We start from the raw sequence: 9,787 nt of genomic DNA on the forward strand, positions 1-9,787 counted from the left end.
TCTCTAGGACCAGTATGTGCGTCACTAGGACCACTATGTGCGTCTCTACGACCAGTATGTGCGTCTCTAGGACCAGTATGTGGGTCTCTAGAACCAGTATGTGCGTCCCTAGAACCAGTATGTGCGTCACTAAGACCAGTATGTGCGTCTCTAGGACCAGTATGTGCGTCACTAGGACCACTATGTGCGTCTCTACGACCAGTATGTGCGTCTCTAAGACCAGTATGTGGGTCTCTAGGACCAGTATGTGCGTCCCTAGAACCAGTATGTGCGTCACTAAGACCAGTATGTGCGTCTCTAGGACCAGTATGTGCGTCACTAGGACCAATATGTGGGTCTCTAGGACCAGTATGTGCGTCCCTAGGACCAGTATGTGCGTCACTAGGGCCAATAATGACCATCTATCTAATAAAATAGATGGGCGGCTCTATCTTGAATTTCGTCTCATAATTTACAATATGATTGTGGATAGGAATCCCAGATTAGATATGATTTGTGAGTTCTAGAATGTTATACACCCCTCGATAGCATCTAGGGGGGGGATATCTTGCATCGATAGCATCTAGGAGGGATATCCTTCTCTACGCAAACAAGTTAGTTTCCGAGGGGCCATTAGCTATAACATCTTTACGTGTTTTGTGAAGAAATTTTGTTCATCAAGTTGGTAATTGATAACTTTATGTATCAGTGTGTTCTTGGGCAGTTCTGCGACTTGGCGACGTGTCTGGTGTCTTCGTGAGGTAACTGTCGGATGAGTTTTGTCCGAGGCAGCGCCGCGAACTTCCAAGAAAAGTTTTAGGGGTTGACCAGACCCCACACTAGAAGGTGAAGGGACGACGACGTTTCGGTCCGTCCTGGACCATTCTCAAGACAATCGACTTGAGAATTGTCCAGGACGGACCGAAACGTCGTCGTCCCTTCACCTTCTAGTGTGTGGTCTGGTCAAATTACTTTAGCCACGTTATTGTGACTTATCGCCTGCAAGTTTTAGGAGTTGCATTTAAGTGATTTAATTAAGTCTCCTGGCCTGTCTCCTGAGGAAGTCGGTGAACAAGTAGACTCTATCTTGTGTCTTTATCTTCTAGATGTCCTCAAAGGAGAGGAATTATTTTTTTTTTAATTATTTTATTAATATTATAATAATATTTATATTAGTAGCATTATGGGATGAAATATGCATTACCAATGAGCTGTTTATAACCAATGGACTGCGGGAATTATTTGTATAAGATGTGCTGAAGGTTATCTTGAGGTTATCTTGAGATGATTTCGGGGCTTTAGTGTCCCCGCGGCCCCGGTCCTCGACCAGGCCTCCACCCCCAGGAAGCAGCCCGTGACAGCTGACTAACACCCAGGTACCTATTTTACTGCTAGGTAACAGGGGCATTCAGGGTGAAAGAAACTTTGCCCATTTGTTTCTGCCTCGTGCGGGAATCGAACCCGCGCTACAGAATTACGAGTCCTGCGCGCTATCCACCAGGCTACGAGGGCCCCCGGGATGTTCTTGGGATGTCGAAACCTTCGTCACTGTGCCAGATGGAGACTCCGAGAGAAAGAACTATACCGAAGGCCCTCACCCAGGTGCGTGGGAGTGGCCTGGGTGCCTCTGGTCATGCACATTGCCTCATTATCAGACTTCTATACGTCCTACAACGCTTTTCCGGGATTGCTTCACGCAGCCGGATGAGTGGGTGTAATACTGATTAGTATCGGCAGTTTGGTCCGGTACGTACTCTAACGACAAGGCCCGTATGCCCGATGTTAGCGGCCTAAATCTGGCTTGACCAGTTAAGGAGGGGAGATTTCCTAAGAGTTGAAGATTTTTTTGGCTTCAGTGATACCGCCTTAAAGTCTTGGTCCTTCAACTCCACTAGTTGGGTCTCTGGGACCCCCAAGAACAGGACACAACACCAGCCGCCTATAATGACTTACTGTAAATATATAGCTCTTGAAATAGCACTTTCTCTGTAACTAGCTGACATTGTATCTATAAGGTGTGAAGGATAGATGAAATTGTTTATGTAATAATCTAAGATGAGGTCTGATAAAGACCTTTTGTGCCCTCTGTAATGCTTTTTGCGCTACCGCTCACAGGATGAGTATAGGGTGCACAATAAGCAATCCGCCAAACCCACAATAAGAACTAGGAGCCGAGTCGAAAAATATCTTTGTCTACTCCACATGCGATTATCGTCTCCCAAGACTTTGGTTTAGGAGTTTGACGTATCAAAATTACTTTAGGCAATTCGATGATTCTAACAGACTCTCAAACTGTTATGCCGTGTAATTCAAAGTACCTTTCATTTGGTAACCCTCAATGTACCCATTACATATTAATAAAAAAAACAGTATCGGTCTTGTAAATGCAATTTTGTAACTATATACTAAGCAGGTTTGCAGTCTTTAAAAATTCTAAGTGTTGAGCTGTATTATGAGCACGTCTCTATTACAACGAAGTTAGATTCCATTAAGCGTAGTTTGGTTTGGTTAAGTTAGATTAAGTTGGGTATATTTCGGCTAGGTTAGGTTTAGTTACGGTAAGGCTCAGTTAGATTAGATAAGCTTTTGGAAGGTTACGTAAGTTAGAATGGAGGAGGTAAATATACCTTTCTTAGGTTAGGTCTTCTTTGATTAGTTATAATTGTACCGGAGCATGAGGACCACCAGGGTGGTGACGTAGGGGAGGCCGGAGCATGAGGACCCCCAGGGTGGTGACGCAAGGGAGGCTGGAGCATGAGGACCACCAGGGTGGTGACGCAAGGGAGGCTGGAGCATGAGGACCACCAGGGTGGTGACGCAAGGGAGGCCGGAGCATGAGGACCACCAGGGTGGTGACACAGGGGAGGCTGGAGCATGAGGACCACCAGTCTGGTGACGCAGAGGAGGCTGGAGCATGAGGACCACCAGTCTGGTGACGCAGAGGAGGCTGGAGCATGAGGACCACCAGTCTGGTGACGCAGAGGAGGCTGGAGCATGAGGACCACCAGGGTGGTGACACAAGGGAGGCTGGAGCATGAGGACCCCCAGGGTGGTGACACAGAGAAGGCTGGAGCATGAGGACCCCCAGGGTGGTGACACAAGGGAGGCCGGAGCATGAGGACCACCAGGGTGGTGACGTAGGGGAGGCCGGAGCATGAGGACCACCAGGGTGGTGACACAGAGGAGGCTGGAGCATGAGGACCACCAGGGTGGTGACACAAGGGAGGCTGGAGCATGAGGACCACCAGGGTGGTGACACAGGGGAGGCTGGAGCATGAGGACCACCAGGGTGGTGACACAAGGGAGGCTGGAGCATGAGGACCCCCAGGGTGGTGACACAAGGGAGGCTGGAGCATGAGGACCACCAGGGTGGTGACACAGAGGAGGCTGGAGCATGAGGACCACCAGGGTGGTGACACAAGGGAGGCTGGAGCATGAGGACCCCCAGGGTGGTGACACAGAGGAGGCTGGAGCATGAGGACCACCAGGGTGGTGACACAGAGGAGGCTGGAGCATGAGGACCACCAGGGTGGTGACACAAGGGAGGCTGGAGCATGAGGACCCCCAGGGTGGTGACACAGAGGAGGCTGGAGCATGAGGACCACCAGGGTAGTGACACAGAGGAGGCTGGAGCATGAGGACCCCCAGGGTGGTGACACAGAGGAGGCTGGAGCATGAGGACCCCCAGGGTGGTGACACAGAGGAGGCTGGAGCATGAGGACCCCCAGGGTGGTGACACAGAGGAGGCTGGAGCATGAGGACCACCAGGGTGGTGACACAGGGGAGGCTGGAGCATGAGGACCACCAGGGTGGTGACACAGGGGAGGCTGGAGCATGAGGACCACCAGGGTGGTGACACAGGGGAGGCTGGAGCATGAGGACCCCCAGGGTGGTGACACAGAGGAGGCTGGAGCATGAGGACCACCAGGGTGGTGACACAGAGGAGGCTGGAGCATGAGGACCACCAGGGTGGTGACACAAGGGAGGCTGGAGCATGAGGACCACCAGGGTGGTGACACAAGGAAGGCTGGAGCATGAGGACCATCAGGGTGGTGACACAGGGGAGGCTGGAGCATGAGGACCACCAGGGTGGTGACACAGAGGAGCCTGGAGCATGAGGACCACCAGGGTGGTGACACAGGGGAGGCTGGAGCATGAGGACCCCCAGGGTGGTGACACAGAGGAGGCTGGAGCATGAGGACCACCAGGGTGGTGACACAGGGGAGGCTGGAGCATGAGGACCCCCAGGGTGGTGACACAGGGGAGGCTGGAGCATGAGGACCCCCAGGGTGGTGACACAGGGGAGGCTGGAGCATGAGGACCATCAGGGTGGTGACACAGGGGAGGCTGGAGCATGAGGACCCCCAGGGTGGTGACGCAAGGGAGGCCGGAGCATGAGGACCACCAGGGTGGTGACACAAGGGAGGCTGGAGCATGAGGACCCCCAGGGTGGTGACACAAGGGAGGCCGGAGCATGAGGACCCCCAGGGTGGTGACACAAGGGAGGCCGGAGCATGAGGACCCCCAGGGTGGTGACACAAGGGAGGCTGGAGCATGAGGACCCCCAGGGTGGTGACACAAGGGAGGCCGGAGCATGAGGACCCCCAGGGTGGTGACACAAGGGAGGCTGGAGCATGAGGACCACCAGGGTGGTGACACAAGGGAGGCCGGAGCATGAGGACCACCAGGGTGGTGACACAGGGGAGGCTGGAGCATGAGGACCACCAGGGTGGTGACACAGGGGAGGCTGGAGCATGAGGACCACCAGGGTGGTGACACAGAGGAGGCTGGAGCATGAGGACCCCCAGGGTGGTGACACAGAGGAGGCTGGAGCATGAGGACCACCAGGGTGGTGACACAGAGGAGGCTGGAGCATGAGGACCACCAGGGTGGTGACACAGAGGAGGCCGGAGCATGAGGACCACCAGGGTGGTGACACAGAGGAGGCTGGAGCATGAGGACCACCAGGGTGGTGACACAGAGGAGGCTGGAGCATGAGGACCCCCAGGGTGGTGACACAGAGGAGGCTGGAGCATGAGGACCACCAGGGTGGTGACACAAGGGAGGCTGGAGCATGAGGACCACCAGGGTGGTGACACAGAGGAGGCTGGAGCATGAGGACCACCAGGGTGGTGACACAAGGAAGGCTGGAGCATGAGGACCATCAGGGTGGTGACACAAGGGAGGCCGGAGCATGAGGACCCCTAGGGTGGTGACACAAGGGAGGCTGGAGCATGAGGACCACCAGGGTGGTGACACAGGGGAGGCTGGAGCATGAGGACCCCCAGGGTGGTGACACAAGGGAGGCCGGAGCATGAGGACCACCAGGGTGGTGACACAGGGGAGGCTGGAGCATGAGGACCACCAGGGTGGTGACACAAGGGAGGCCGGAGCATGAGGACCCCCAGGGTGGTGACACAAGGGAGGCTGGAGCATGAGGACCACCAGGGTGGTGACACAGGGGAGGCTGGAGCATGAGGACCCCCAGGGTGGTGACACAAGGGAGGCCGGAGCATGAGGACCCCCAGGGTGGTGACGCAAGGGAGGCCGGAGCATGAGGACCACCAGGGTGGTGACACAAGGGAGGCTGGAGCATGAGGACCACCAGGGTGGTGACACAAGGGAGGCCGGAGCATGAGGACCACCAGGGTGGTGACACAGGGGAGGCTGGAGCATGAGGACCACCAGGGTGGTGACACAGGGGAGGCTGGAGCATGAGGAGCCCCAGGGTGGTGACGCAAGGGAGGCTGGAGCATGAGGACCACCAGGGTGGTGACACAAGGGAGGCTGGAGCATGAGGACCACCAGGGTGGTGACACAAGGGAGGCTGGAGCATGAGGACCACCAGGGTGGTGACACAAGGGAGGCTGGAGCATGAGGACCACCAGGGTGGTGACACAAGGGAGGCTGGAGCATGAGGACCACCAGGGTGGTGACACAGGGGAGGCTGGAGCATGAGGACCACCAGGGTGGTGACGCAAGGGAGGCCGGAGCATGAGGACCACCAGGGTGGTGACACAGGGGAGGCTGGAGCATGAGGACCACCAGGGTGGTGACACAGAGGAGGCTGGAGCATGAGGACCACCAGGGTGGTGACGCAGGGCAGGCCGGAGCATGAGGACTACTTAGACTTAGAAACAATTAGTTAACCATGAAATGGCCCCACACTTTGCAAGGCGTGCACGAGCGTGGAGTGGTCGTGCCGAGTGGTCGTACCAAGTGGTCGTACCGAGTGGTCGTACCGAGTGGTCGTACCGATTGGTCGTACCAAGTGGTCGTACCGAGTGGTCGTACCGATTGGTCGTATCAAGTGGTCGTACCGAGTGGTCGTACCGAATGGTCGTACCGAGTGGTCGTACCGCGTGGTCGTACCGCGTGGTCGTACCGCGTGGTCGTACTGAGCAATTACCTGCGGACTCAGCACCACTCGACGACGGGTCCGGTGATTATCAAGGTCCACACACTCGGTGATTATTGTGTAATCTGATCCCAGACAAGAGGATCAAACGTCTTAAGAAAGACGGCCTCTAATTACTCCCCCCAAAAAAAGCTTTAAAAGTTTCAGGATTGTTAAGAGGGAAAGGTGTTTCGTATTTCGTGAAGCAGATGTGTCGAGTGTATAAGATGACATCAGTCACTGCTGCTGTCACTCACATAACTTCTATAATCACTACAAGGACGCGTCTACAAGTTCTAAGTGATAATCTAAGGCTTATCACCCACTCTATCTACAACAAGAACAACGTTATAATTGCTATTCTATGGTCTAATCTATTCTTTACCACCAGTCAAATTTATATTCTCTTAAGCACAGTTTTAGCACCGCCATTAATCCTGAAATCACGGTCCATTTTCACGCTCTCATAACCACGATCACCAACCACATTTTGCAAAGGTTTTACCTTGAACCAATTTCACCTCTCTCAGTGCCTCTCCCTACACGAACAGAGGCACTGACTGGCGAGCCAGACCCTTCCAAGGATTGCCACCCCCACCACCTCTCTTCTCCCCCCTCGCACACACTGACCCAGATTTGGGGCTCCGACAAGCCTGACTAACGAGTAGTTGTGGCAGAGGCGTCACGCAGCTCAGGCAGGGCTTTGTTGAGGTGCTGGCGATGGTCAAGGATACTTCGAGGCGCCTCACAGACTCACTAGTACAGATGAACGATGACTCTTCGCTTGAGCTCTGTTGGGAGCCTGCCGATGCGGAAACAAGGAAAAAGATTCTTGGAGGGATTGATTTAGAAGTGGAGGACATCGAAGTGTTTTGTGGCCTTTGAGTTGACGTGGAGGGGCACTGAAGTAGAAGTGGAGAGAGGCAGTGACGCAAGAGTGGAGGACATCGAAGTAGAAGCAGAGAGGCATCGAGAACGCGGCCTTTGAGTTGACGTGGAGAGGCACTGAAGTAGGAATGGAGAGAGGCACTGGCGCAAGAGTGGAGGACATCGAAGTAGAAGCAGAGAGGCATCGAGAACGCGTGCGGTGAGACAGTGGCAGTACGAGGCCACTCTCGCGGAAGAGGAAGGCGCGTCGCCGGCGCGGGAGGTCACTACACAACGCGCCCCAACAAGGAGATAAGGCTTGCAACATCAGGACGCGTGAGAATATTAACAAAGGAAAAGGGGAACACGAGTATTTTGCTATCAAAGGGGTTTGCTTCACTCACCTGTGATAAAACACACAGCCAACCTTTCTCAGTCGTCACGTAACCCTAGACCATAGTCTGAAAATATAATATATATAAGTTGGTTCAATTCAGACTATCGTGTAAATAACTGAAGTAGGAATTAGAGGGGCACTGAAATAGGAGGAAAGTCTAACTCTAACTCTAAATTCAAGCGATAGTCTAAAAAAAAAATCAATATACAAAAATACAAGGACAGACCAATCATTACATTCTCCCTTGTGTAATTTGCAGCAGAGTAGTTAAGCTGATAATATACATTTTAACTACTGAATAAAGAAAAGTAAATCTAAAATCTGATAACGTATCATCATGATGACTAAGTCCCACACCAGAAGATAAGGAAGGGAAGGGATTTATCAAGGAGAAAGCACCAAGCCATTACGACTATATAGCACTTGGAAAGGGGTCAGGATAAGGACTTGGGATGGGACGGGGGATGGAAGGAATGGTGCCCAAGCACTTGTGGACTGTCGGGGATTGAACGCCGACCTGCATGAAGCGAGACCGTCGCTCTACCGTCCACCCCAAGTGGTTGAGAGATCCAGAAGATGAGTAATCAACAACTTTCCGGTCCGTTCTGAACCATTATCGACGAATCAGAATGTTATTCTGAAGATGCAATATTTCTTTGAAGAACTTGCAAACACTATCCGTCTGCAATGTATGCGGATTATTACTGCGAGGCGTGCTCTATGGTGTTCTCTAAAGCTCTAAGGTGTTCTCTAAGGCTCATAGGTGTGCTCTACGGCTCTAAGGTGTGCTCTAAGGCTCTAAGGTGTGTTCTAAGGCTCTAAGGTGTGTTCTAAGGCTCTAATGTGTGTTCTAAGGCTCTAACGTGTGTTCTAAGGCTCTAAGGTGTGCTCTAAGGCGTGCTTTAAGGCTCTAAGGTGTGTTCTAAGAGTCTAAGGTGTGCTCTAAGGCTCTAAGACGTGCTCTAAGGCTCTACGATGTGCTCTAATGTGTGTTCTAGGGCTCTAAGATGTGCTCTAAGGGTCTAAGGTGTGCTCTAAGGCTCTAAGGTGTGTTCTAAGGCTTTAAGGTGTGCTCTACGACTCTAAGATGTGCTCTAAGGCTCTAAGATGTTCTCTAAAGCTCTAAGGTGTGCTCTAAAGCTCTCAGGTGTGTTCTAAGGCTCTAAGGTGTGCTCTACGACTCTAAGGTGTGCTCTAAGGCTCTAAGATGTTCTCTAAGGCTCTAAGATGTTCTCTAAAGCTCTAAGATGTGCTCTAAGGCTCTAAGGGTCTAAGGTGTGCTCTAAGGAACCTGTATCGAACTAAGGAACCACACTTTAGGGTGTGAGGCTTCTCCTCTGCAACATTCTCAGAGCATTTTTCACCGTGAAATGATCTCCCTGAAGTCACGTTGCTCAACATTTACATCTTAATACATTTAATTCAATTCGCTTTTTAGTCCATTTTGAAACAAAGCTAATTTAGCAGCTTCACCTTTCCTAAATAGGCCAAAAGCTAATTTAGCAGCTTCACCTTTCCTAAATAGGCCAATTGTTCATTCATTCTGTTTACCTTGAGTAAACTTCGACTCATTAAATAATTATATAAGTAAACATTGAAATATATTTATTAAATTTTATTTGAATATAGGGGTGAAAAATAGAACAAAAAATTCACAATTCGGCAAGCAGAGCTTTCACTGTGTACCGAGCCTTCGCGCGATATATATATATATATATATATATATATATATATATATATATATATATATATATATATATATATATATATATATATATATATATATATACATGAAAAGGTGTTTTTAATATTTAAAAAGGTGTTAAATCTATGCTATTAAAACAAATTTCAAAAATTTTGTAAAACACTTAACAATTAGATAAAGCTCTGTATTCCTTTTGTATGAGGAAAATTAGCAAATAATGAATGCTTTTCATACATGATTTAACTGTATCACATACATATATACCTGCAAAATTGGTATGAAATTCCTGCTCTTCAGTATTCACCAGACGAACCTGGAGGTCATGCATGCAACGCCTGACCGTTTGTACAATTGTTGCTCCTGCATGCTCCTGTTGCTCCTGCATGCTCCTGTTGCTCCTGCATGCCGTGTTGCATAATTGTAAGTGATGCTCGCATTATTT

The sequence above is a fragment of the Procambarus clarkii genome, chromosome 36 (assembly GCF_040958095.1).
Source record: "Procambarus clarkii isolate CNS0578487 chromosome 36, FALCON_Pclarkii_2.0, whole genome shotgun sequence".
Taxonomy (NCBI): domain Eukaryota; kingdom Metazoa; phylum Arthropoda; class Malacostraca; order Decapoda; family Cambaridae; genus Procambarus; species Procambarus clarkii.